Genomic DNA, 25,612 nt, shown 5'->3' with positions numbered 1-25,612 from the left:
CCATCACAGTCAAATAAATAAATACATAAATTTTAAAAAATAAATTAATTAAATTAAAAAAGTAAAATTAAAAACAGGGCTTCTCTGGTGGCGCAGTGGTTAAGAATCCGCCTGCCAATGCAGGGGACACTGGTTCAAGACCTGGTCCGGGAAGATCCCACATGCCGCGGAGCAACTAAGCCCGTGAGCCACAGCTACTGAGCCTGAACTCTAGAGCCCGCGAGCCTCAGCTATTGAAGCCCATGTGCCTAGAGCCCGTGCACCACAACGAAGAGTAGCCCCCGCTCGCTGCAACTAGAGAAAGCCTGTGCGCAGCCACGAAGACCCAACTCAGCCAAAAATAAATAAATAAGTAAATTTATTAAAAAAAAAAAAAAAGTGGATTGGGGGATAAAAAAGAAGCCCCTTCTTGCCTTTTGGAAACGTTTCCCTAAAGTTTTTAGTTTTTGATGGCTGTGCGGATCCATTCAGCACACACACATCAGAGGGGCCACTGTGCCAGGTGCGGGGGGAATTCAGAGGGACTCACAGCCCAGGGGGGTGGGGATGGCACAGATGGTGACAGGCAGCTCAATGCACACACATGGAGGAGCCCCGTGGGGGTCGGCAAGGGGCAGACACTCTCTTCTGAGCTGAAGGTGGCCTGGGGACCGGGCCAGGATGGAGCAGCTCCAGAGCCTACCATCCAGGCACACGCCCCCCGGGCCCACCCCATGCGGTGCGCTGAGTCAGATCCCCGGGCTCGCCCACCCTGCCTTTGGGATGTGAGCCCCGCCTTCCCTGCCAGCTCATCCGTCCTCTCCCCAGACTCTACAACCACGGAACTCTGCCTCGCTCTGTCTCACCTCCAGCCTCTGCACCTGCTGTTCCAGTGTCCCCCTTGCCCGTGACAGTCCCATTTCTTTCATGTCCCGCTCTGCCCTGCGCACCTGGACACCCTCCTATCTGACCCCACAGGCCCGTGTGCTTCATTCTGCCCAACCGTTGGCCAGCAGAGCCGTCCTTATCCGCCCACGTCATCCTCACCCCCCTAAGCCGCCATCCTCCAGGACCATGCAGTTGGAGCTCAGCGGCTGGCTGGTGTGCCCAGAGGGCAAAGCGTGGCTGGCTCGTGCTGAGCACAGGTGACTGTGGGACAGTAGGAGCCAGAGGCCGGAGCCAGCAGGCAATCGAGGGGCTGGACGTGTCTCCCCGGCCCAGCCCCTACTCAGGGCTCCGTAACTAAGGGGTGGGCTGTCTGTCAGCCCCGGACACACGGCAGCTTGTGGTCACTGGGGTGCTAGCTCTCCCCTTGGGAAGTCCACAGCTCAGCGCTGTGCTGAGCACTCAGTGGACTATCTTCACCAGATGTGGGACATGGGCAGGACTTTCCTCATTTTTGCTTCAAGACCCAGCAAGGGTGGCACTGCTGTTTTTGTAAATAACTTGCCCACGTCGTGCTTCCCAGCTCCTGGCCCTGCCGGGGCAGGGGGTTTGGTCCACTCTGGGCACCTCCACAGAGGAGAAGCTCTAGCTTCGGGGCTGCCCACCTGGCAGAGAGGAGCCCCCCTGGCCTGGAGGCTTATGCAGAGCAACCCCAGTGAGAACGGCGAGAGCAGGTGGCTACAGCTGTCCTTGTTGCAGACGGAGGGCACACAGCCATAGAGGGTGACAGGGACAGTGCAGAGCCTCTGCTGCCTGGACCACCCAAGCAAGGGCGGGAAGGGTCCCCCCCAGCTAGCTCTCTCAAATGGGGAAACTGAGCACGGCAGTGGCAATCGGGCCTGGGATCCTGCTGTCTGGCTTGTAGTCCCTCGACTGCTGTCCATGACCACCCCTCCCTCCCCCATCGAACGCCCATCACTCTCTTCCTCTCTCTGCCCTTTGCTCTCTTCCCGTGGTTTCCACCTTGACTTTTCTTCTGGTTTTCACAATGACGCCTGTGCTGTGCGCTGCGCCCCAGGGGCTCCTGGGGGTCCACAGACTCACTGTCCGGGGCGGCCCTGGAGGCCAGGATGCCCTGCAATCAGAGCTAAGTGGGCCAGCGCTCAGCACCGCGGGTCTGCAGTTCCAGCTGCAAAGGTGCTGGCCTCGGGCTTGCCGGCCCCTTGCTTTCATGGCAGCTTCCCCTGCCCCCCCTTTTCCTGTCCCGTCTTCTGAATTCACCTACTTGCCTTCCTCCCTCCTCTCCCACTTTCTTCCAAACCAGCAGAATGTTACCTCCATCTTCCTTTGGAAGGAAAGGAACGTATGTGTAGGCAAGGAAACCAGTTTCTCCAGACGGCCCAGGCAAGATGCCTGGGCTGCCTGTCAAAATTGATTTCGAAAGATAATTCCATTTTGAGAGAAAGAATAATGAAAAGACATCCCCAGCTGGCCTGGAAACAGCCCGATTCCCACCAGCCCGGGTGCCGGGGCCCCGCTCTGTGCTCCCCCAGCAGGCACCACGCTGCCCTGCCCGGTGGCCTCTTGTCCCCACCCCCCATCTTCCCCTGGCGTGCTCCGAGCCCGCGCCCACGCTTGTCTCCTCTGTGGTGGTGAGGAATGAGGGGTGCCAGTTATAACCACCGGCCTCTGTGCAGGGGGCGTGCAGCGCGGGGTCTCACCATAGGGCCTGGCACCTTCAGTTGGCGCCTACGGAATGTCTGAGCAGCCTCGCGCCAGGCACAGCAACCGGAGGAACATGGATTTGCTGCCACACCAACCAGGCTTGCTGGGTTATTTGAGGACTAAAGTGACAAAGCTGGTGGCGGGGGAGGCCTGTGCCGGCAGCTTCCCAGCAACGCCGAGAGGCTGGAGGGTGGCAAGCGCACATGCCCCGGCTGCACGGCGACCTGCCCCAGCTAACCCTTTCTCCATGGCTAGCACCCACCAGGGAGGAAAGGGTCGTCTGACCCACAGGGGAACCTTCCTGGAGGCCAGGGGTTTGCCGTCGTCACCCTCCGGAAGACCTTCGTGCGGGAGCCCAGCGTTCCTCCTCTCCTCTCCCTCCCCCATCCCTGCCCAGCAGCACCCAACAAGGGCTCAGCGATCGCTCCCTCCCTCTCATTGCCACGGTCTGAGCATCGCTCCCCCGGGACAGTGCCAGGAGCATCGTGTGCAGGGCTTGGGAAGATTAGGAAATAGAAGAGGCACGGATGCAGGAGAGAGGGATTGGGAAAGCGGGGAGGTGGGAGCCCTGGGGACGGCAGGATCCAGGCCGCCCAACCCCGGCTTTCCCAGACCTTCTCTGCATCACACTCACCACCTTCTAAGAGTCCACACAATTGATGGCATTGATTTTGCTTCTTGTCTGCCTTCCTTTAAGGACTCCCAGCACCCTAAGGAGAGGGGGTCTTCTCTCTTCTGATCACGGCCGTATCCCAGGGCCTGGAGCAGTGACAGCAGCCTTGGACGCCCCTGTGGCCTGGTGGGAGCCAGGACTGGCCGAAGGGAAGGCTCTGCTCACAAGGAGCCCCAACTTTTTGCCAGGCTTCACCCCGGACACGTCCCACACACATCCCCCATGTGAGCTGTCAGAGGGAGGCGTTACTCTTCTGGTCTCCAGACCAGGGTGCTGCGGATCTCCAACCCTGAGCCTCTCCCCTGGGCAGATAACAGCCAGCCCGCGGAGCAGCCAGGTCAGAGGACGCCTCCAGCCCATGTGCACAGCCCCCTGAGAAGGAGGGACCCTCTGCTCCGGCAGGGAGGGAAGGCAGGCGGAAGGGAGCCGCTGCCAGTGTTTTCCTTATCCCAGTGCGAATGACATTTCCTCCAACCAGCGTGAGAGTCCCACATGACAGGCAGCGGAGAACACAGCCACTGTCCACCCACTGCCCCCTCTTGCTCTTGGACCCATCGTGATGGGCAAACACACCTCAGGGGACGCAGTCATGGAGAGGGCTTGCTCAGGCCCCACCTTCTCTTTAAATGCATAGCATTGGGCTTTCCTGGTGGCGCAGTGGTTGAGAGTCCGCCTGCCGATGCAGGGGACGCGGGTTCGTGCCCCAGTCAGGGAAGATCCCACATGCCGCGGAGCGGCTGGGCCTGTGATCCATGGCCGCTGGGCCTGTGCGTCCGGAGCCTGTGCTGCGCAACGGGAGAGGCCACAACAGTGAGAGGCCCGCGTACCGCAAAAATAAATAAATAAATAAATAAATAAATGCACAGTATTGGTCCTTCGACTCCTGGATTTTTCATTTTAGTGCAACTCCGGTCACCACAGCTCCAAAAACAATCTCAGGTCAGGAGCAACCTCACTGAAAGCTTAACAAAATGTAAATGTTATCAACCTGTCATGTGAAGAAGTGGAATACCTGAAGAAATTGAGAGTGGGACAGAGGACAAGAAGATGGGAAGAAGCAGAGGGGTGTCAGCTTTTCCCTCAAGTGTGAGAGAGGAGTCATCCTCCCAGAGTGGATGGCCCAAGAAATAGAGGTATAAGCCCATCAATTGAATTTACCAGAATAACAAGTATATCTCAGGTAATAAATATAAATATTAAAAAATGAGAGGAGGCAAAGGTGAGTACAGGATACTTGAAGTGAGCTAAATTCCTCAGTGTAACACTGAAGACTAGGTATATGCTTTTTAGTTGACAAATCAAGAAGAGAAGCATGCTTGGTTTATTAGAAAGCATTTCTAAAAATAACTTTAGTGGCTGCATAATACTTATCTAGGCAATTTAGTAGGGTACTTTGCTAGTTGGACATAACTTTTGCTGTTAATCAATACTCGGACTAAATTACTAGGAAAAGGTTTAGAATGCTTGACAACCCTTATTTAGAGTCGGAGAGGAAATTTCCAGAGAAACAAAAATCATAAGTGGTTAAAAGAGGGTGATGGGCTACAAAGTGTGTGCTGAAATAGGCCAGGTGAAGAATTTTGCTTTTTATTTTCTGTTCTCTTGGATTTGAGCCTTTCTCTTTGTCTATGTTTTTATAATGTTCATGTATTGTTTTACGATTGAAAACAGTATCAAATATACTAAAACTTTTTCTATTAATTTCAGTTCTAGAGTTCAGTTACATTCAAAGCTAAATGTCCAATCAGTTAAGTAACCTACTAAATGGCCTGAATAAGACACGCTGCGGCCACTAAAATTATTTTTATGAAGTTATAATAACTATGGAAAAGACTTCTGTTTTAATGTAGAAAAAAGTGCAGAATGTGAAATTTTATATGAAAAGCAGAAAGCAATAAAATCATAACTAGATTTTTTTTTTTTAATTCCGAAAAGTATCCCAAAATGTTCACTGTGATAGTCTTTGGCAGGAGGGACTACGGGAATTTTAAAATTCCTCTTTCTAATTCTCTGGCTTTTACATTTTTGTTAATAGAGAACATGTGGGGGTTTTTGGGTTTTTTTTTTTTTAATGAAGGGGAAAGGAGACATTGAACTATGAATTCATAGCAGCAGGGACTAAGGGCGTAATTTAACTTGGCAGGCTTTGTCTCACACGTGAGAAGAGAATGGACACAATTGGGTGATTCTGTTTGTTCTCTTTGCTGCCAACAGAATTGAGATGATGCTAAAAGCATTTTGAGTCCCCCACGACTTGAGTCACAGTCCAGAGGAAACTCAGATGATTCTAATAATCCCTGTCACTTGTGTGAAACACTTCTCTGCAAGGGTGGAACTCCTCACAGCAGAAGAAAAAGCACAGCATCAGAAACCAGGAGACAGGAACGCTAAATCCAGCGTTCGCACAACCAGCGCCGTGACCCCATTCCAGTTGCCTTCCCTCCCCAGGCTCTGCCAACTCAGCCCTTTCTCTATAGGGAGCCAGAGCTGTACCATCTCTTGGCTCCCTTGAGATCTTTGCTACCCTAAGGAGCTATAACTCCATAAATGTGCTGGTGACTCAGATCCACCACTAGGAAAAATGTATTCCCTGAAGCAAAACAACTCCATATGGCAAAATGCAGCCCAAAGGACTGACCACAAGTCATTGTTAATCTACCTACCCAATGCTCACCCCATAAAGGGATTTTAACATATTTCAGAAATGACCCTGATGGTCACAGCTTATTTCAGTTAGAATAAACTACATAAAATGGGGGAGAATAGACAGGTTCCAGGGAGGATGGGAAGAGGTGGGTTAGTGAGGGTTATTAACACCTACTAAGTGTTTGCTAGTACTTCACATATCTTATTTAATGTTTACAAAATGGGGGTTAAGAGGAAAGGGGAGCTTGGTTGACATGGCTGGATTCCAAAAAGCTAATGTGTCCTATTCAAAATCCAATGCTTTTTTTTTTTTTTTTTTTTTGCCGCTCAGTTTGTGGGATCTTAGTTCCCCGACCAGGGATCGAACCCATGCCCCCTGCAGTGGAATCACAGAGTCTCAACCACTGAACTGCTGGGGAATTCCTCATTCGATCTTTCAACATCCCTAAATATGATGCACTATTTGTGTGCACTGGAAGTAAGCAGATAAATATATTTACAGTGTGTAAATAAAACATTTACAAAAGTGATCATTTTTACTCATGTAGTGAAACCACTAATTGGAATTTGTCATGACTCATTGACAAATTAATTGCACTAAAGGTAAAAGAAAAATTTAAATCTCAATAGAAAAATTATGCTCTGACTTTCAAGTAGCAAAATTAGAGTTTCAAGGGTTTTGGAAGATGAGAGCATATTTCTGATGGGACAAATTGAAGAGGATGTGAATCGGAATTTCTCCATGTAGCTCCTGCAGGTAGATTTTAAGCAGATTTTATGCATAAAACTGCGACTTAATTAAACTGAAAAACTTTTGCACAGCAAAGGAAACCATAAACAAGATGAAAAGACAACCCTCAGAATGAGAGAAAATATTTGCAAATGAAGCAACTGACAAAGGATTAATCTCCAAAATATACAAGCAGCTCATGCAGCTCAATATCAATAAAACAAACAACCCAATCCGAAAATGGGCAGAAGACCTAAGTAGACATTTCTCCAAAAAAGACATACAGATGGCCAAGAGGCACATGAAAAGATGCTCAACATCACTAATCATTAGAGAAATGCAAATCAAAACTACAATGAGGGCTTCCCTGGTGCGCAGTGATTGAGAGTCCGCCTGCCGATGCAGGGAACACGGGTTTGTGCCCCGGTCCAGGAAGATCCCACATGCCGCGGAGCAGCCGGGCCCGTGAGCCATGGCCGCTGAGCCTGTGCATCCGGAGCCTGTGCTCCGCAACGGGAGAGGCCACAGCAGTGAGAGGCCCCCATACCGCAAAAAATAAAAATAAAAAAAAAACTACAATGAGGTATCACCTCACACTGGTCAGAATGGCCATCATCAAAAAATCTAAAAACAATAAATGCTGGAGAGGGTGTGGTGAAAAGGGAACCCTCCTGCACTGTTGGTGGGAATGTAAATTAATACAGCCACTATGGAGAACAGTAGGGAGGTTCCTTAAAAAACTAAAAATAGAACTACCATGTGACCCAGCAATCCCTCTACTGGGCATATACCCTGAGAAAACCATAATTCAAAAAGAGACATGTACCCCAATGTTCATTGCAGTACCATTTACAATAGCCAGGACATGGAACCAACCTAAATGTCCATTGACAGATGAATGGATAAAGAAGATGTGGTACATATGTACAATTGAATATTACTCAGCCATAAAAAGAAATGAAACTGAGTTATTTGTAGTGAGGTGGATGGACCTAGAGTCTGTCATACAGAGTGAAGTAACTCAGAAAGAGAAAAACAAATACCGTATGCTAATGCATATATATGGAACTAAAAAAATAAATAAATAAATAAATAAGTGGTACTGATGAACCTAGTAGCAGCACAGGAATAAAGATGCAGACATAAAGAATGGACTTGAGGATGTGGGGTAGGGAGGGGGAAGCTGGGGCAAAGTGAGAGAAGCATCAACATGTATACACTACCCAATGTAAAATAGATTAGCTAGTGGGAAGCAGCTGCAGAGCACAAGGAGATCACCTCAGTGCTTTGCTACGACCTAGAGGGGTGGGATAGGGAGGGTGGGAGGGAAGCTTAAGACGGAGGTGATGTGGGGATACATATATGCATATGGCTGATTCGCACTGTTGTACAGCAGAAACTAACACAGCATTGTGAAGCAATTATACTCCAATAAAGATGTATAAAAAATATAATAAACAATAAAATCTATAATCACATTAAATGTAAATGGATAAATATTCACAGTTAAATGGCAGATTAGATGCAAAAGCAATACCCGCTTATATACTGCCTACAAGAAATATGTTTTAAATACAGAGAAAAATACATTAAAAATAAAAGGATGGAAAAAAGATAAACCTTGCTAACACTAAGCAAAAGAAAGCTGGAGGGGCTATATTAAGATCAGATAAAGTAGATTTCAGAGCAAAATATATTACCATGCGTCAAAATGATTATTTCATAAGAATAAAGCCATCATTTCATCACATGGACATAAAAATTGTACCCATTTATGCCCCAAACACCAGAGCTTGAAATTACATGAATGTAAAACTGATAGAAGTGATAGAAAACAAGAGAAAATTAAACCCAAAGTAAGTAGAAGAAAGGAAATAATAGAAATATAAAAACACAGCAGAAAATCAATAGAAATAAATCTATGAAACCAAAGCCATCTCCTTGGGGAAAAAAGTAACAATGTTATTAAATGTCTAATCAGACTTATCAGATAAAAACATAGCAGAAAATCAATAGAAATACATCTATGAAACCAAAGCTATTTCCTTTGGAAAAAAAGTAACAATGTTATTAAATGTCTAATCAGACTTATCAGAAAAAAGACAGAGAGAAAGAGAAGCTGCAAATTACCAAAATCATGAGTGAGAGAAGAGGCATTTCTATAGAGTCTACAGATAATAGAAGTGTGATAAGGATGTGCTGGTTGAATAGTGTTCTCAAAAAGTCCTGTCTACCTGATATTTGTCAATGTGACCTTATTGGAAATAAGGTCTTTGCAGATGTAATCAAGTTAAGATAAGGTCATAATGGATTGGATTGGGCCCTAAATCCAATCACCAGTGTCCCTATAAGAAAAGGGGAATTTGGACACAGAGAAACACACAGGAAGAACATCATGTGTAGGTGGAAGGAAGAGATTGAAGTAAAGCACTTATAAGTCAAGGAAGGCCCAGGCATGCCAGCAACCGCCATAAGCTAGGAGAGAGGCATGGCACAGATTCTCCTTCAGAGCCTCTGCAAGGAACCAACCCTGCCGACACTTTGATTTTGGACTCCTAGCCTCCAGACCTGAGAGACAACACATTTCTGTTGTTTTAAGCCATGGTAATTTGTTACAGAAAGCCATTTTCTAAATTAGCCAATAAATTTGAAAATGTAGATGAAATGGAAAAATTTCTTGAAAGAAACAAACTACCAAAGTTCACTCAAAAAGAATTCGATAATTTATTTACCCTTATATCTATTAAGAAAAGAGAATTGTAGTTAAAGCTTTTCCACAGAGAAAACTCCAGGCCCAGATGGATTCACTAATAACTTCTGCCCAAAATTGAAGGAAAAAATAATACCAGTTCTACACAAATTATTCCAGAAAACTGAGAAGGGAGTACTTCCCGATTGATTGTATAAAGCCAGCATTACCCTAACGTAATAAAACCAGAAAAAAGATATTAGAAGAGAATACAACTAGAGCTCAATATCCCTTGTGAATATAGATGTAAAAATTCTTAACAAAATTTTAGTAAATCAAATCCAACAATATATAAAAAGAATAACATATCATGACCAAGTGGGGTTTATCCCAGGAATACAAGATTGGTATAGCCTTCAAAACTCAACCAATGTAACCTTCATATTAATAAACTGAAACAGAAAAAACATATGTTCATCTCAATAGATGCATTTGAAATGATCTAACATCCATTCCTGATTAAAAAATAAAAGAACCACTCAGCAAGGCATGAATAGAAAGAAGGGAGCTTCTTCAACCTGATAAAAGGTATACACAAAAATCCTACAAAAACATCATATTCAGTGGAGAATAACTGAATACATTCCCCCTGAATCAGGAAGTAGACAAGGATATTCATTCTCACTATTTCTATCAACATTGCACTGGAGGCTCAAGTCAGCACAATGGGAAAAAAAAAAAAAAAAAAAAGCATTCAGATTGGAAAGGAAGAAGTAAAATTATTTCTATTCACAGATGACATGATTATCTATGTAGAAAATCTAATGGAATTTTTTTTAATTACTAGATAAGAAGTGAGCTTAATACATTTGTAGGTCACAACAGCAATATACCAAAAAAAAAACCAATCAATTTGACTTCCATATACTAATAATACAAAGTCATAAATTGAGATTTTTAAAATACCACTTATAATAGCATCAGAAAATATTAAGCACTTGGGGATAAATCTGACAAAAAGATTTGGAAAGTATGAAACGTTGAGAGAATTTAAAGGAGACATATATCATATTCATGCATCAGAAGTCTCAATATCATTCAGATATCTGTTCTCTCCAAATTAATCCAACATAATCCCAATCAAAATCTCAGCAGGATTTGTGTACCTATTGACAAACTGATTATAAAATTCATGCATAAAAGCAAAGGACCTAGGATATCCAAAATGATTTTGGAAAGAAGGACAAAGTCAGGTAACAAATACTCCCTGATTTCAAGACTTACTCTAAACTACGGTAATTTGAAGACAGGATGGTGTTGTCATAAACAGGCAAATAAATCAATGGGACAGAACAGAGACAGAGCCCCATCCCGAGCAGCCGTGAAAAGGGCCTTAGCAGTGCGTCATGGCGGGATGATCCAGGTGCAGCTCAAACACCTCCACATCCCCCCACCCCCCCCCCGCCCCCGCCAGCATGAGCCTTTCCACCCAGAGGCCAAGGGCAGTAACTCAACTCCTCCCTGCCTTCTGTATTTAAAGAGTCCAGGGTCCCAGGGTCTTGACTTCCTAGTGCCATTGACCCGCTGTTGGTCCTAAAGTCCTGTGTATTCATGTGACCAAGAGACCTCCCTGGGCCCCACGTGAGACACACGGCTCTGGGTACGCCTGACTACCTAACATGACCGCCTGCCATGGTAGGTAGTCCCCCTGGCAAGCAAGAGAGTGAGCACAGTCTCCCACACCACAGAACACGTTTGGGGTAGTAACACACATGCGAAGGAAACTGAGGGATCAGGCTGGGGGGCCCTGCCCACCGTGATGCTGCTAGAAGCAGGTCACTGACCTCACAGAGCCTCCAGTTTGGTAAAGGAGACAATTCAACATGCCATGGCAAGGTTGACAAGCAAAGCACTGCAGAAGGGTAGGTGTGATGCTGCCGCAGCCATGGCCCAAGGGCCTAACTGGCCAAGGTAGGGCATGAAGTCCCGAGAGGTGGCATTGATCTCCAGTGGCCTTGGCCTGCAGTGGCTCGAAGCAGGATTCCTGTTCCCGGCCAGAGACTGAGGACAGGCAGCGGCAGTGAGGGCACTGAGTCCTAGCCACCAGACCACCAGGGACCAGTGGCCAGTGACAAGGCCCTGTCAGCTGTGAAGAAATGAATTTCCACATAGAGACAGAAAGTAATGAAGCCAGTAAAGTGTTTATTAGGAGGAAAAAGGGTATGTGTGGGTAGACACACGGGCGGGCTCAGAGAGAGTTGCACCCTCGTGGCAGTTTGAATCATTTATATGGGGCATTTCTTCTGGGTTTCCTTTGACCAGTCATCTTGCTTTGCGTGGTTCTGAGTCCGTATTTGGTACATCTCAGGGTCCTTCCCTGTTTGTGTGTACACGTCTTAGCCAAGATGGATTCTAGTGAAGAGGACTGTGGGAAGGTTGACATCACCTACTATGGGGTGGCACCCTCCCCCCCTTTTGGACCTCCAAGGAGCCTTTCTGCACATGTATAGTCGGGGAGGTCTCCTTGATTTCGAGAATGAGGAATATGTGGTCTTTTATCTCTTATCTGGGCAGGACCCGGCCTCCTCCATCATCCTGCTTTTATGGAGTTTCTGTCCACAGGGGAGAAAATGTTCAGCCTGGGGCCCATCTATCTCCTGCCTCAGCATTAAACTGCGTCCTCACGGACAACTCTGAGTCTGCTCAGACTGCAGCCCTTTGGGCAGAGTGTTGCTTTATGAGGTCAGTGATGGGAGGAAGCTGAGGAAGAAAGTGAGGCAGTGGGCACTGGAGCGGGGTGGCCTAGCTCAGAGTAAAGGGCGGGCGTTCCAGTGTCGACTGAGAAAAACACACAACGTGAGAGCAGTGAGTTAAGTTTTATTTGGAGACCTGACTGAGGACTACAGCCTGGGAGACAGCCTCTCAGTAGCTCTGAGGAACCGCTCCAAAGAGGAAGCAGAAGGCTCCTGGAAGGAGCCAGGACATATATGAACTTTTTTGCTGAGAAAAACATGCAGTCTAGCATAAAAAGACAACTGCTAATCACAAGGAACAGACATCTCAAGTTAATGATTTTAGTGTTTTTCTATGTACGGGAAGGTATAAGATCTGGGGTCATTGAAATTCTTCCTGAGGTATGCATCTAACTAGCTAGGGGCCCCTTTCATCCAAAGCACAGAGTCCTCCCTGATTAGCTCTATCCTGAATCCCCCTCAGGGCACACTGTCCTGGGGTGGGTGACAGCAGTAGAGGATGCCTTGATCCTTGTAGAACTGGAATGGTGGGCAACCTTTTCTTCTTCGTACCTGGGCCAAGGGAGATGTGAGAGTAAAAGCAGAGAACTGCCCAAAGAAAGAAACAAAGTGGCCCACAGTGCCGTCCAGAGGCTCTCAACAACCCCTCTTCCACACCCCAAGTTCTGGTTGCCGTCCAACCTTGGCAGCCACAGCTCCTGGCCACCCCGTGCCCCCGTGATTGGAACTGGCACCAAAGTGGGAGCCTGAGCTTGAGTTAGGAGAGCTTGGCCTCCGGCAGTGCTCTCCTGGCCCTGCCGAAACAAAGGAGCTTGCAGCTGACAGCCGATGCAGCAAACCTTTGAAAGCCCTTCCCTCCTCACTTGACCCTTGGGGAAGCTAAGCTGTGTCTGCAGGGCTCCCTGCATGGAGCCCACCATGTAGATTATGGGAGCACTGCGCTCTCTGTGGAACACGGGGTGGTTCCTGGCGCAGCAGGATTCCTTGATTCACCATCTCGTCAGTTCAGACACAAAACGGGCTCTTGTGGGAGCCTCGAGCCAAGGAGCTGAAATGAGAGAACATGTAAAAAGTAAAAGCAGGTGCCTTTGCCTTGCGAAGTCATCAGCCCGAATCATTTATCAATAGCTTTTTCCCTGGCAAAGCAAGAGCGTGAGTTTAGGCTGTCTCCAACGGAGAATGCTGGTTCCCCAAACCCTGTCTATTTTCTTGGACTTGATTAATGGTTCTATGGGTGGCTTTATTTGATCTTCGTTAAATTTGGGGACTGAGCTTACACATTCAGCCAGATCTATAATATTCTTTTTCGTATTTCTAAAGCTCTTTCTGATAATGGTCCGGAACTGGAGTCTGGGATCCTCTACCCATCCACTCCTCGTCCTGAGTTTAAGTGTTGTTGTTTTTTTTGTCTGTCAATCAGATTTATTTATTGTACTTATATCTGCGATCTAATCCATGCTTACATTTAAGAATACTTTAGTGAACTAGAAAAATCATCCTGCTATATAAAGTACTTAGAAATGTTGAGAAAGGGAGAGGTGATATCCTTTTAAATGGATCGTCGAGCTTGTAAGAAATTAGGGGAAATTCTCAAGGGGGAAAATCCAAAAGAAAAGGGAAAACCAGATTCTAAGCACCTGAACTGAGGTTGAAGGGGCTCTGGATGGAGATGGGATGAACGCTGATCTTTGTACTAAGTTTAACTTTTGAGGGAGTGAGTTTATTTGCCTTAGAGCATTGGACATTCCTCACTATTAAGTATTATGGAAGAGTGGGGCAGCCTCTCTGTCTCAGAGACTACACTATTTATGTCCTTTTGCAGACAGCTTTTGTGTACTATTTTTGTGATCTTTATTTTCTTTTAATTGGTGGAATTAATGTTTCAATTTGCAGAGCTGTCTAGAATAGATGAAGCTCCTACTATAAATAATAGAGTGACCTTGGAATTTTTACTTGCCAAATTATCGCTGGCACTGAGGAGACCTGGATACCATGCTGGAGGGGGAATCCACCTGCCCTCTTTATTTATTTGGCAACACAGAGATGTGGAGTTTGGGTGGGCATCTGACCCTGGCTTTCCCTGAGGTCTTGTGGCTGAAGCATAGCTGCTAATGACCACGCCTTGGCTCTGTGAACCAGGTTCTGGGTTCAAGGCTAGTCTGGGACCCATCACTGAGTCCTAGGGGAGGGAACAGACCGGAAGTAAATTGGTGGGGCATGGAGTGGGACTGAGTCTCAGGACACTCATTCAGTTAAGAGAAAGCCAATCGTAAGTCCAGATTTCTATAATGAAAGCCACTCGTAAGCCCAGATTTCTATAATGAAAACCAATCGTAAGTCCAGATTTCTATAATGAAAGCCAATCGTAAGTCCAGATTTCTATAATGAAAACCAATCGTAAGTCCAGATTTCTATAATGAAAGCCACTCGTAAGCCCAGATTTCTATAATGAAAACCAATCATAAGTCCAGATTTCTATAATGAAAGCCAATCGTAAGTCCAGATTTCTATAATGAAAACCAATCGTAAGTCCAGATTTCTATAATGAAAGCCAATCGTAAGTCCAGATTTCTATAATGAAAGCCAATCGTAAGTCCAGATTTCTATAATGAAAGCCAATCGTAAGTCCAGATTTCTATAATGAAAGCCAATCGTAAGTCCAGATTTCTATAATGAAAGCCAATCGTAAGTCCAGATTTCTATAATGAAAGCCAATCGTAAGTCCAGATTTCTATAATGAAAGCCAATCGTAAGTCCAGATTTCTATAATGAAAGCCAATCGTAAGTCCAGATTTCTATAATGAAAGCCAATCGTAAGTCCAGATTTCTATAATGAAAGCCAATCGTAAGTCCAGATTTCTATAATGAAAGCCAATCATAAGTCCAGATTTCTATAATGAAGCAGTGAGGACAGTGGACTCATGCCAATTGAAGAAAGAGGACAATGGCTTCAGCTGTGTACACCTTGGGTCTGGGCTGCTCGTGGCACGTCTCATGGATGCCAACTGGTATATGAGCCGTCGAGAAGAGGCCAGATTTAACAATATGGATTTGAGGGTTGAGAGTACTCATTCAGCAAACAAATATTTATTGAAGGCTACCTGGCCATGAGGATCAGAATAAGAGATTCTTGACTAAGAATAAGCCTTGAATAAGAAATCAGTCCGTGACCTTCCGGAGCCCACAGGGTGTTGTGGAGCGGAGAGAATAGACGTTAAGTACTTACTCACGAGCATCAGGGGAGGGGCCAAGACATGTGGCCTTGAGTGGAGATGGGAGCTCTCGTCCTCTTGGGAGGATGAAGGGACGAGGCTGAGTGTGGTCAGGGAGAAGCAGGAGGGGGAAGGGACCCGAAGATGAAGGAGAGTCTTGGTGTTCTCAATTAACACAGTAAAGAAGGAGAGCAAAGGGGATGGAAGACCTGCAGGGTTACAACAAGAGACAGCTCAGGAACAGGGTCCAGGAGGGATGGGGACAGATGATGATGGCGGTGGGGGTGGGGGTCATAGAGGAGGGCCATGGTTCTGCCCGGCGTCCCGGCCACCTGGATCTCCAGAGGGGCAGGGACGGGAGGGGATGGAGTGCAGACAGCAGGATTCACTTCTCATTTCTTTGCCTCTGGCCAGCTGGCAACCATGCAACAATTGGGGAAAGGGTGTCTGTGGATGGAAGGCGAGGGGGAGAAAGTGAGGAAGCAAACTCCCTTCCCCACCCCCTCCAGCAGATGCAGACAGCAAGGATTTTGTTCTCTGGCTGACTGAATCTCTTATTTTTTTATTTTTTTAAATTTTTTTTAAAGTTCTCTTTATTATCCATTAGAAGGTCTTTAGGATTCCCTGGCATGTTTTTTGGTTTGGTTTGGTTTGGTTTTTAATTAATTAATTTTTGCTGTGTTGGGTCTTCGTTTCTGTGTGAGGGCTTTCTCTACTTGTGGCAAGCGGGTGTCACTCTTCATCGCGATGCGTGGACCTCTCACTATCACGGCCTCTCTTGTTGCGGAAAACAGGCTCCAGACATGCAGGCTCAGTAGTTGTGGCTCACGGGCCCAGTTGCTCCACAGCATGTGGGATCTTCCCAGGCCAGGGCTCGAACCCGTGTCCCCTGCATTAGCAGGCAGATTCTCAATCACTGTGCCACCAGGGAAGCCCTGAATCTCTTATTTTTATATGGATGTTGTAACATCTTGTTAGCACAGTCGTCATCCTTGATCCGTAGGTTAGATTTGTTCTTTTATGTTTAATTAGTGGTCAAAAAACCTTCAGGATATTAAATAATACCACAATGTTTACTGAGCCCATTCAGTTAAGTAAAAGTAACTATTCATAACTGACAACAGGATGACACACCACCTAATCGAGGCAATATTTTTTTTTCCACCTTGTATCCCTGATTGCAAAAACGAATTGATTTAGGGGTATTACAGAGAAAAGGAAAAGGAGCTTTTCTTTAGGACTTCATTATCACCACGTGCACTCCTCAGCAACTCTAAGGCACAGGAAGGCCCCCAGACCACCCCCCCCCCAAAGGGAGGAGAGAAGGGAGGGAGGGTCTTCTTGTGGCTTCAGCCAACCACAGCCCCCACCCACGTGCAGCCGCCCACAGGTGTGGAAGAACACCGAACCCAGGGAGAGTGAGCCAGTGGAAGAGGACCACGTGGTCAAACCCTCTCTGCTGACCAGTCCAGCAGCTTCAGCAAGCATCACCCACCCACAGGGCTGCTTAGAAATGCAGGCTCTCCGGAGCCCCAGACCTATCCATCAGAATCTGCATTTCAATGAGCCCCTCAGGAGATGCGTGTGCACCTTGCAGTTTGAAAACTTTGGACTAGGCTACGTGTATATCCCCAGAACAAAGCACCTGTAACTTCAAGGTTCCCAAGAGAAAACTAGTTCCAGAGAGGAAACCTAATTCTCAACAACTCTCAATAACAACCCTATTTGTGATGAGCAGTGCTGGTGGGTGATATGCCTGGCACCATGCCTGCAATATTCCCCAGAGCCCTGGGAACTGATTATATTATTATGGCCCCCCCAGTCCAGGTGGGAACTTGGAGGCTCCCAGAAGTTAAGGAACTTGCTAAATTCACCCAGCTTGTAAAAGGCAAAGCTGGAAATGTATTTAGGTCAGCCCAAATCCCATAGATGTCATGGATTCCTTCAAATTCAAATTTATTCATGTGGGTCCACGATATTAGACAGCTCAATGATTCTCCTGAACGACGCTAGACCACACCTTTAATGGTTAAATAAATTTTACTGCATCCATTAAATGGAATAATATTCAACATTCAAAACCAATGTTTTTAAGAATTGTCAATGATACAAGGCAATTTTCATCATGAAATATTTCTTGAAAGAAGCATAACAGTAAAAAATAACATACATACATATGTAAACACTCAAACCAGTCACAGAATGGATGAATAAAACACGGAATACTTATTCAATAAAATGCTATTCAGCACTTAAATATAACTAGATCTCTATGTCACCATTGACATTTCTCAAAAACATAGTGTTTAATCACGAAGAGTTGCAAAACAAAACTTTTGTATATTATTTATATGCATTTTTTGAAGCATAGGAAACAATATTCTAAATTATTCACAGATACCAGTACATAATATACAAGCCCCCCAAAAACAGATTGAAAAGATACTCATAGAATTACGGTACCTGTTGCAATGAACCCGAGGTAGGGGTCAAGGCGATGTCAACTATACGCTGCTTTTTAATTCTTTGGAAAGTAAAATAAATGTGATAAATTTGATCTATATTGACAGTTGTTAATTCAATATGGTGGATGTATAGTGCTTGTTGTATTTGTAGTTTTCTGCTATTTTAAGATGTCTGTATTTGAACTTATATGCCACAGAAAAGTTTAAAAAGAAGCACATAAAATATTAACAACACTTTCCTCTGGATAGTAATGTTACAGACAATTCTTGTTTTCTTCTTCAGGTTTTTCTGTCCTTTAAAAAATTTCCCTATTAAAATATACGACTTTTATAATCAGTCAAAAAATAGACTCACCTCCCAGTTTTCCAAGAGCTAATCCACTTCATGCCTCCGGGCTTTTGTAGAAAGCAGAGCTTGGTATTGAAGTCAGGCATAGGGGAAAATCAAGAAGTGAATCATGCTGGGATTTGACAGCAGATTTTCTTAAAAAAAAAAAAAAAAAGAACTAGAAATTCAGGAGATGCAAACTTTTGAGATTAAAAGATTTTAGTATCGCTTTTCTATTCCTATTTTATTTGATGTTTATGTTTGTCCTTTATGTCAATTCTACGGCAAAGCACAGCCAGGTACCATTCTACACACATCCGGTGCTTCCTGCACGTGGCCTATTTCATCTTTGAACCAGGCCACACGTTTAGAGATTATCTAGTGCAACCCCTCATTTAAGCAGCAGGGAAACCGAGGCTGAGAAAGGTGAAGAGGCTTGCCCAGGGTCAGACAGCAGGACTAGAAATGAGTCTGAATCCTCCCTGATGATTTTTACGGCTCCACCACACTGCCTCGGGGGTTGTGCAGACAATGGCGGAGCCCCAAATATGAGAAGATACAAATATCCACAAAGAAACGAATTGTCATTTATTTTTTTAAGTAAACATAAATTGTGTTATACAAAAGCTAACATAATTATCTTTCCTTGGGCCCAGATTTATCTCTCTATCCTCCAAATCTAATTACTTCTTTGAGTGAGAGTCTCTTCCTATATTGAATTCACTCCATCCTGGAGAAGTGTGTTTGGATCTCGGCGTGCAAGTGTGCATTTCTAAGCTTGCCTTTTTCATTGCCTCTGACTCTTTCCACGCGGTCCTTTCAAAAGCTGGCCCTTTTCAAAGCAAAGGGCCTCCTTAAAGCTAAAAATAATGTGTATCCCTCACAACAGGTATCGAACCAGAGACCTGGGTTCATTGACTTGGTGATTGCTTTTCCCTGCTGGGCCACCCCTGGGGCCCTGGGGCCCTGCGGTTCCCTATGAGGAATAAGCCTGTTTGCAAAGAACAGTCCTGGGCCGGTCCCTTCCATCACTCTGCGTCAGCCTGTCCTGTCCCCTGCCCTCTACAACTTGGCTCGGTCCTGCTTCCAGAATCAGGGAGGAACTGATTCCACACTCATCAGAAACTGGACGGCCCATGCTGCCCAGGTCCAGGGTGGCCCAGCGGTGGGTCTCAACCGGCACAGCCCAGACCCACATGTAGCCTTGACTCAAGTTCACGCCCTCTGCCATTGCTCTGCCCTCCGGCCCAGCCAGTCTGACCCTGTCACTACCTCAGTGACCGGCCCACCCACAGGAGACCAGCCTGGTCATCTTGCAGGTCACCAAGGTCCTTCTGGACACACTCGTACGGCAAACAAGGCCCGTCAGCGTGTTTGTGTGTGTGCACGCGCGCACACACACACACACACACACACACACACACACACACACTCCTGGAGCCTGCACTCCCTCAAGCCCCCTGGCCTTCCTCCCACACAGGCTGCTCCTGGGCCTGCCCACGGTCCCCTCCCTGCAGGCTCTGTCCAGCTCTTTCTAACCTAAAGTGTCTTCCAGCTCCCAGAGGGAGCTTCACAGAGGTGGGGACCCCTGTGTTTCCTTCCAGCCTCCCAACACAGGGCCTCGCACAGCGTCAACTCGAAATGGAGGCCTACTTCATGAATTTATGCGTCAATAAGACTCATGATGATTTATTTTAAAGATCAGATCCCATAAATACAAACAGAGCCCACCTGGGCTCTCCTCCTGGCCTCGCGAGCTGCCCAGAGCTGGCCCATGCAAATACCCGCCAACGCCCTCCCCAGGGCTCTAGGTTGAAGGCGCCAATATCTATTTTCAAACTTCACACAAAGGCGCCCCTTCTGACCCCCGCCCAGTAGTTGATGAAATCAGCTTCCTGAATGAGGAGATGCCAGGTCCATTACAGCTGTGACATTTTGCATCCAAAATTCCAGCATTGTACTGTTGTTACAGTGGTGGTGGTTCCTACCGCCAGCCCTCCTTCCCGCATCTAAGCCCAGGGCAGGCACTGGAAGCATTTTGAAGCTCAACTCCTGCATCCCTGAGGCAGGGAGAGACATGAGGACTTGTGGTCCTGGGACCACTCCCTTCCGATATCTGTCACAGAGGCCTGGACGGGTAGCAGAAGCAGGCAGCCCTCCCCGAGCCCCCTCTCTGGGCTAGTGCCCACTCCTTCCCCTGTCAAGCCCTCCCTGGCTAGGGCCCAGGAGGGGACCGACCCTCTGCAGGACCCTGCCCCCACCCCGTGCCCATGGCCTATACATTCAACAGGCACGTGGATGGCCCCTCGAGCCAGATCCCCAGGTGGACCCTGAAGACAGGAGCAAGGGGGACACCACCCTTATCACCACTCTGTTCATTCCAGACAAGATGACCAGCACAGCTGCCGTACTACCCCGGGCCAGGTCAGGGAATCAGAAATGAATTACCCTGGTCCTGGGTTCACGGGCTCACAGCCCAGCAGGGGACACGCAGCCCTCCAGGAACTCAGCAGCCGGCTCTTCTGCCTCCGCCTCTGTGCTCAGCCACGTTCCCCTCCACCACAAAGGGCTCCAGGACTTTTTTACTGAAATGAGGGAAGAGAACACACGATACTTCCAGACTATGACAAATTACAAAGAGAACTACTCCTGCCTGTGTACCCACCACCTGCAATTAACAGATGTTAACATCTCCAAAAGTGCCTGGGAGATTTCTAAAGCAATAAACTCATGCAGCTACGATTGCATCTGCTGGGTACCCCTCCCCCAGCCCCACTCCCTCTCCTTGGTCTGACAGGCAAACCCCATCGGAAGTTGGTACGTGTTCTTCCCATCCTAACAGTCTTATTTTGCTCTATGGCTATGCGTCCAAAAAGACGAGATAGCAAAGCTTTATTGTTTTTACTATTTCCATAAAGTCGTACTGAATTTATAACTCTGAAACATGCTTCCTTCACTCACTGTATTCATACTGCAGCCTTAAGCTCTCATGCAGTTGATTCCTATAAAGCTATCTCATTTCTTTTAACTGCTGTTCATACTGCAGCCTTAAGCTCTCACGCAGCTGACTCCTATAAAGCTATCATCTCATTTATTTTAACTGCTGTTCGAATGTGTGCATGTGGATATGGCACAAGTTATGCAGCCAGTTCCTTCCTGGTGGACATTATGAATTTTCAGTACCGTAAACAATGCTCGCTCATGGCCATGTTCACATCTTCCCACGGAGGAGTTCCCTGGGGAAGGGTTCCTCACGGGAGAATTTCTGGGTTAGAGGTTTGATGTTTATTCAGTTTTATTAGGGCCCAACTGGCCTCCAAAGGTAGAGCTGAGGTGCAGTCCTCCCAGCAGGGAGCGAGACTCTGTGTCACCTGCCCTGGTCACTCTGGTCCTTGTCATGCCCTTTCTAGCTGTGCTCCTTGGTTGAGTTAAGTGGCAACTCTCCAGACATGGCCACTGAGCACACTGTTCTGTGCCTGTTTGACCACTGGGGATGTTGTCCTCTAAGAAATTCAGGGTCCTGTCCTGTGACCAGTTCTCTCTAAAGTTGCTTATCTTTTGTATCACGTGATTCTCTCCTTGGATGATAGGCTCACCTGGATGAGCTGAGGAAAAACACCGCTCTTTGTCTTCTCCTTTCCTTTCTCTGGTAGGTCCCTTCCTGAACTGAAGTGGCGTCCTGAGTGGGCCGAGAAAGACATTCCCTCAGAGCAGGGGTGGAGAACAGCTCCATCGGCATTTGTACCTTGGTGCTCAGCATTGGTTCCCCAGCTCCTGGCTCCTCAGAGGCAGTGAAACAGAGGACCATCGCCTGCTCTGAGAGGTCCTGCGGTGCTGGAAACGTGGATGCACAGTGACCTTGCTGGCCATCCCAGTCTCGCCCACTGCAGCAACTAGGAGGGGCCCGTGTCACATTTAATAACTACTAAGTGAATAGAACTTAGTTTAACTTATTATGAATTTGAGGTCTGTAACATAAATTTCAGAAAGCAAAGGAGAAAAAAGGGAGAAGTGACATGAGCTGGAATTGGTACGGTGGCACAGCTCCTAGCGGCTAAGGAACCAACTGACTAATCACAGAAAGTATGGGGGGCAGGGAGGATGAGGACAGCAGGGAAGGAGAGGAGATGCAGGAGTCCGGAGTGCTGTGGTGGCATCCCTCTTCAGAGCCAGGAGGAATCACTCTGGGTGCAGTTCTGCCCAGCAGTTTGGAGGGAACAGCAAAGACTGCTTTCACAATGAAAGGCAATGAAAGAACTCCAAAATAGGTGACTCTGCTGAGGTATTTGGGGGGATGTGTACTGATGTATGCAACTTTGAAAGGCATCAAAAATAAGAAGGATTGATGGGTGGAAAGAAAGAGGGATAGAGAAACAGCGATAAAGCAATATGGGACAATGTAGATGGATTTTGGCGTGGATAGATGGAGATTACCTGTGAAATTTTGTCACCATTTCCATACGTGAAATTTTTTAGAATAAAATGTTGGGGGGAACAGGTAAAACCTACTCTTCAAAATTATCATAAGGATTACACGAGATAATGAATATGGAAGGGCTCTGTACACTATAGAGGATTTTCAGATTGTTTAAATGATTAAAATGGTATAACAGCATTACAAGGGGAGATGAAAGAGATAAGGAAACAAATGGAGTGACTTTCTGAACCAATAAATAAATTAAAAATAGCAAAGGAGGGCACTTCCCTGGTGGCACAGTGGTTAAGAATCCACCTGCCAAAGCAGGGGACATGGGATCAAGCCTTGGTCTGGGAAGATCCCACACGCCACAGAGCAACTAAGCCCGTGCACCACAACTACTGAGCCTGGGCTCTAGAGCCCGCGAACCACAACTGCTGAAGCCCACGTGCCTAGAGGCCATGCTCCACAACAAGAGAAGCCACCGCAATGAGAAGCCTGCACACTGCCATGAGTAGCCCCCACTCGCCACAACTAGAGAAAGCCTGCATGCAGCAACGAAGACCCAACACTGCCAAAAATAAATTTATAAAAAAAAAAAAAATAGCAAAGGAAAGACAGGGTAGATTATCACATTTCCGGCAAAGAGGAAATACTGAATATAATCAAAATGAATGCAGGGCTTCCCTGGTGGCGCGGTGGTTGAAAGTCCTCCTGCCGATGCAGGGGACACGGGTTCGTGCCCCGGTCCGGGAGGATCCCACATGCCACGGAGCGGCTGGGCCCGTGAGCCGTGGCCGCTGAGCCTGCGCGTCCGGAGCCTGTGCTCCGCAACGGGAGAGGCCACAGCAGTGAGAGGCCCGCGTACCGCAAAAAAAGAAAAGAATGCAGAATAAAGAGACAAATTGATTAAAGTACTTTTTAAAAAAAAATCAGTGGACATGAAGAGCAAACAACAAGTAGCCAACTTATGGATAATTGGTATCCCTAAAATAGAGAACCTACCAAATGGAAATAAAAATAGTCAAAGGTAAATGAGAAGGAAATATTTCTGGGGGGGAAAAAGGAAGAATTGTAGCTGCAGATTGAAAGGGTACTCCATATTCCGGAAGAAAATGATACAGGAAAGCAACACTAAAGTATATGCTAGTAAGCTCTATCAAGGATAGAAAAGAAAGTCTTTAGGCAACCAGGCAAAAAATAAAAATACAACATGTAACTCCTTACAAAGAAGGAAATTTGGCTGCCTTCAGATTTTTCCCAGCACCACTAAATTCCAGAAGACCACAAAGGAATGTATTCAACTTTTGTGGGAAATAAAATGTGACCTAAAAAATGTATACTAAGTTGAGCAATAGACAACCTCAAATATGCAAGTACCCAAAATATTGCACCCATGAAGGTCTCTAGAAAGTCCTAAAAACAACCAGCCAGCCAGCCAAGACATACTTGGAGATGCCTGGTACAAGAACTAGAGAGAGCCTGGCAGTGGGTTACTTACAGAATCAGGGCTAAAGAGAGTCAGAATATGATTCCAGCAGGTCAGTATTCTGACATTAGCCACATGAGAATGATATAAACTAACCAAACTTGGAGCTATAGGCAGGAAAGGGATTTGGAAGAAAGTCTAAATCTTTTCTCTTTCTCATGTTTCATTCTGGGTTGTCAAAAACTGGCTGAAGGTTGATAAATCAAGAAATGGAGTTTTTAACATTTGTACAAATATAAAACTAACATGTAAGACAATCAACCTCCGTACTACTGGCAGAAAACATTCAAACTACACACACACACACACACACACACACACACACACACACACACAACATTAACACTCAGTAAAGTAACATAAAAAAGACAACAGAACTAAGATCAAGCTTGACAGATATTCAATAACTGGATACATCCACACCTTTAAGATTATATTTGAAAAATCTACTTGCTGAAAAAAAAAAAAAGAGCCGCACCTAAGTAAGCAAAGCCGCTGAGAAGCCTGAGAGTCAGTGGACGGGCAAAGCCAGGGCTGTGAAAGCACAATCAGTCGGGACAGTTCAGGGGACGCATTACGGAGAGGAAGACACTTTATAACGATCAAGAGGATAATATGCAATAAAGCCCTAACTGTCAGGAAAATGTATGTGTCAACACATGCGGCAGCAAATTATAAAGGAAAAACTAAGTAAATACACAGAGAAACAGAAACACAACAGTAGTAGAAAGATTGAACTCACCTCCCTCTGCCTATATCTAATCAATCACAGAAACGCAATGACAGAAGGTTATGGGTAGGGGTCTAGGTCACAAAACGAATCGACAAGTTTCGAACCCTGCCCAGCAAACTGAACGTTCCCGCCTTTTCAACACCCATGGGACATTTACAAACAGTGGCACCTACAGACCTCAAGGGCCCACCTACTCCCAGAGGTGTGGGCAGGGTGAGGGGAAGAAGGGTACCTGGGACAAGCTCCAGGTGAAGTCACGTCCCACACACCCACCCCCCGCCCCGGCACTGAAGAAATGAGGAAGTGACATGTAGATGTGAACCAGGTGAGGGCAGGGGCTGCAGTGCACCGGGCCTAGAAAGGCCGTGACACTGCTTTCCTCCCGCTGCCCCACCTACCTGGGCGCCAGGCCGCCGGCAAGGCTGCTCAGCTGACTCAGCCGCACAGCTCGGCCTCCTGGAACCGGACAGGACAGAACTGGGCGGAAAAACAGATGGGGGAGGGGCAAAGAGAGAACTGGCAGCACACGGCCAGTCAAGAGAAAGGCAACAGCAAACTTTTGCCCCAAATGAGAAGTGAGAATGGGAAATAACCACAGAAGAAAATGTATAAATCATAATAAAAGCAAACTTTGCTCAAACCCATGCAAATACATATGAAACCTGGAAGAAATGGATGACTTTCTAGGAAAACATGAGTCATCTAATTTGAATATAGGAAAAATATGTAGAATCTAGAAGAAATTAGCAAATGAATTCTTTTAGGGAAATATTTTGTATATCCATTCCATAATCACACACTTTACTGAATTCCCTTATTTTTCAAAAAGTTCTCACTAGGTTCTCCTGCTTGTTTCAGGTACACAGCTAAGTCACCTGGCAATAATGA

The 25,612-nt window shown here is 46.4% G+C and overlaps 1 long non-coding RNA gene across 1 annotated transcript; it reads right to left on the bottom strand.

Annotated features, from left to right (window-relative positions):
- Positions 1-14,912: 14,912 nt before the first annotated feature.
- Positions 14,913-23,195, bottom strand: LOC141279112 (uncharacterized). Its single transcript, XR_012332867.1, has 4 exons — positions 21,682-23,195; positions 20,534-20,670; positions 18,113-18,240; positions 14,913-15,739 (listed from the first exon to the last, which is right to left on the bottom strand). It is a non-coding gene; the product is annotated as an uncharacterized lncRNA (long non-coding RNA).
- Positions 23,196-25,612: the final 2,417 nt, after the last annotated feature.

This window comes from Tursiops truncatus, chromosome 7, assembly GCF_011762595.2.
Source record: "Tursiops truncatus isolate mTurTru1 chromosome 7, mTurTru1.mat.Y, whole genome shotgun sequence".
Classification (NCBI taxonomy): Eukaryota; Metazoa; Chordata; class Mammalia; order Artiodactyla; family Delphinidae; genus Tursiops; species Tursiops truncatus.
Note: the sequence above shows the minus strand (reverse complement) of the source record. Positions and strands in the feature narration are given on the sequence as shown.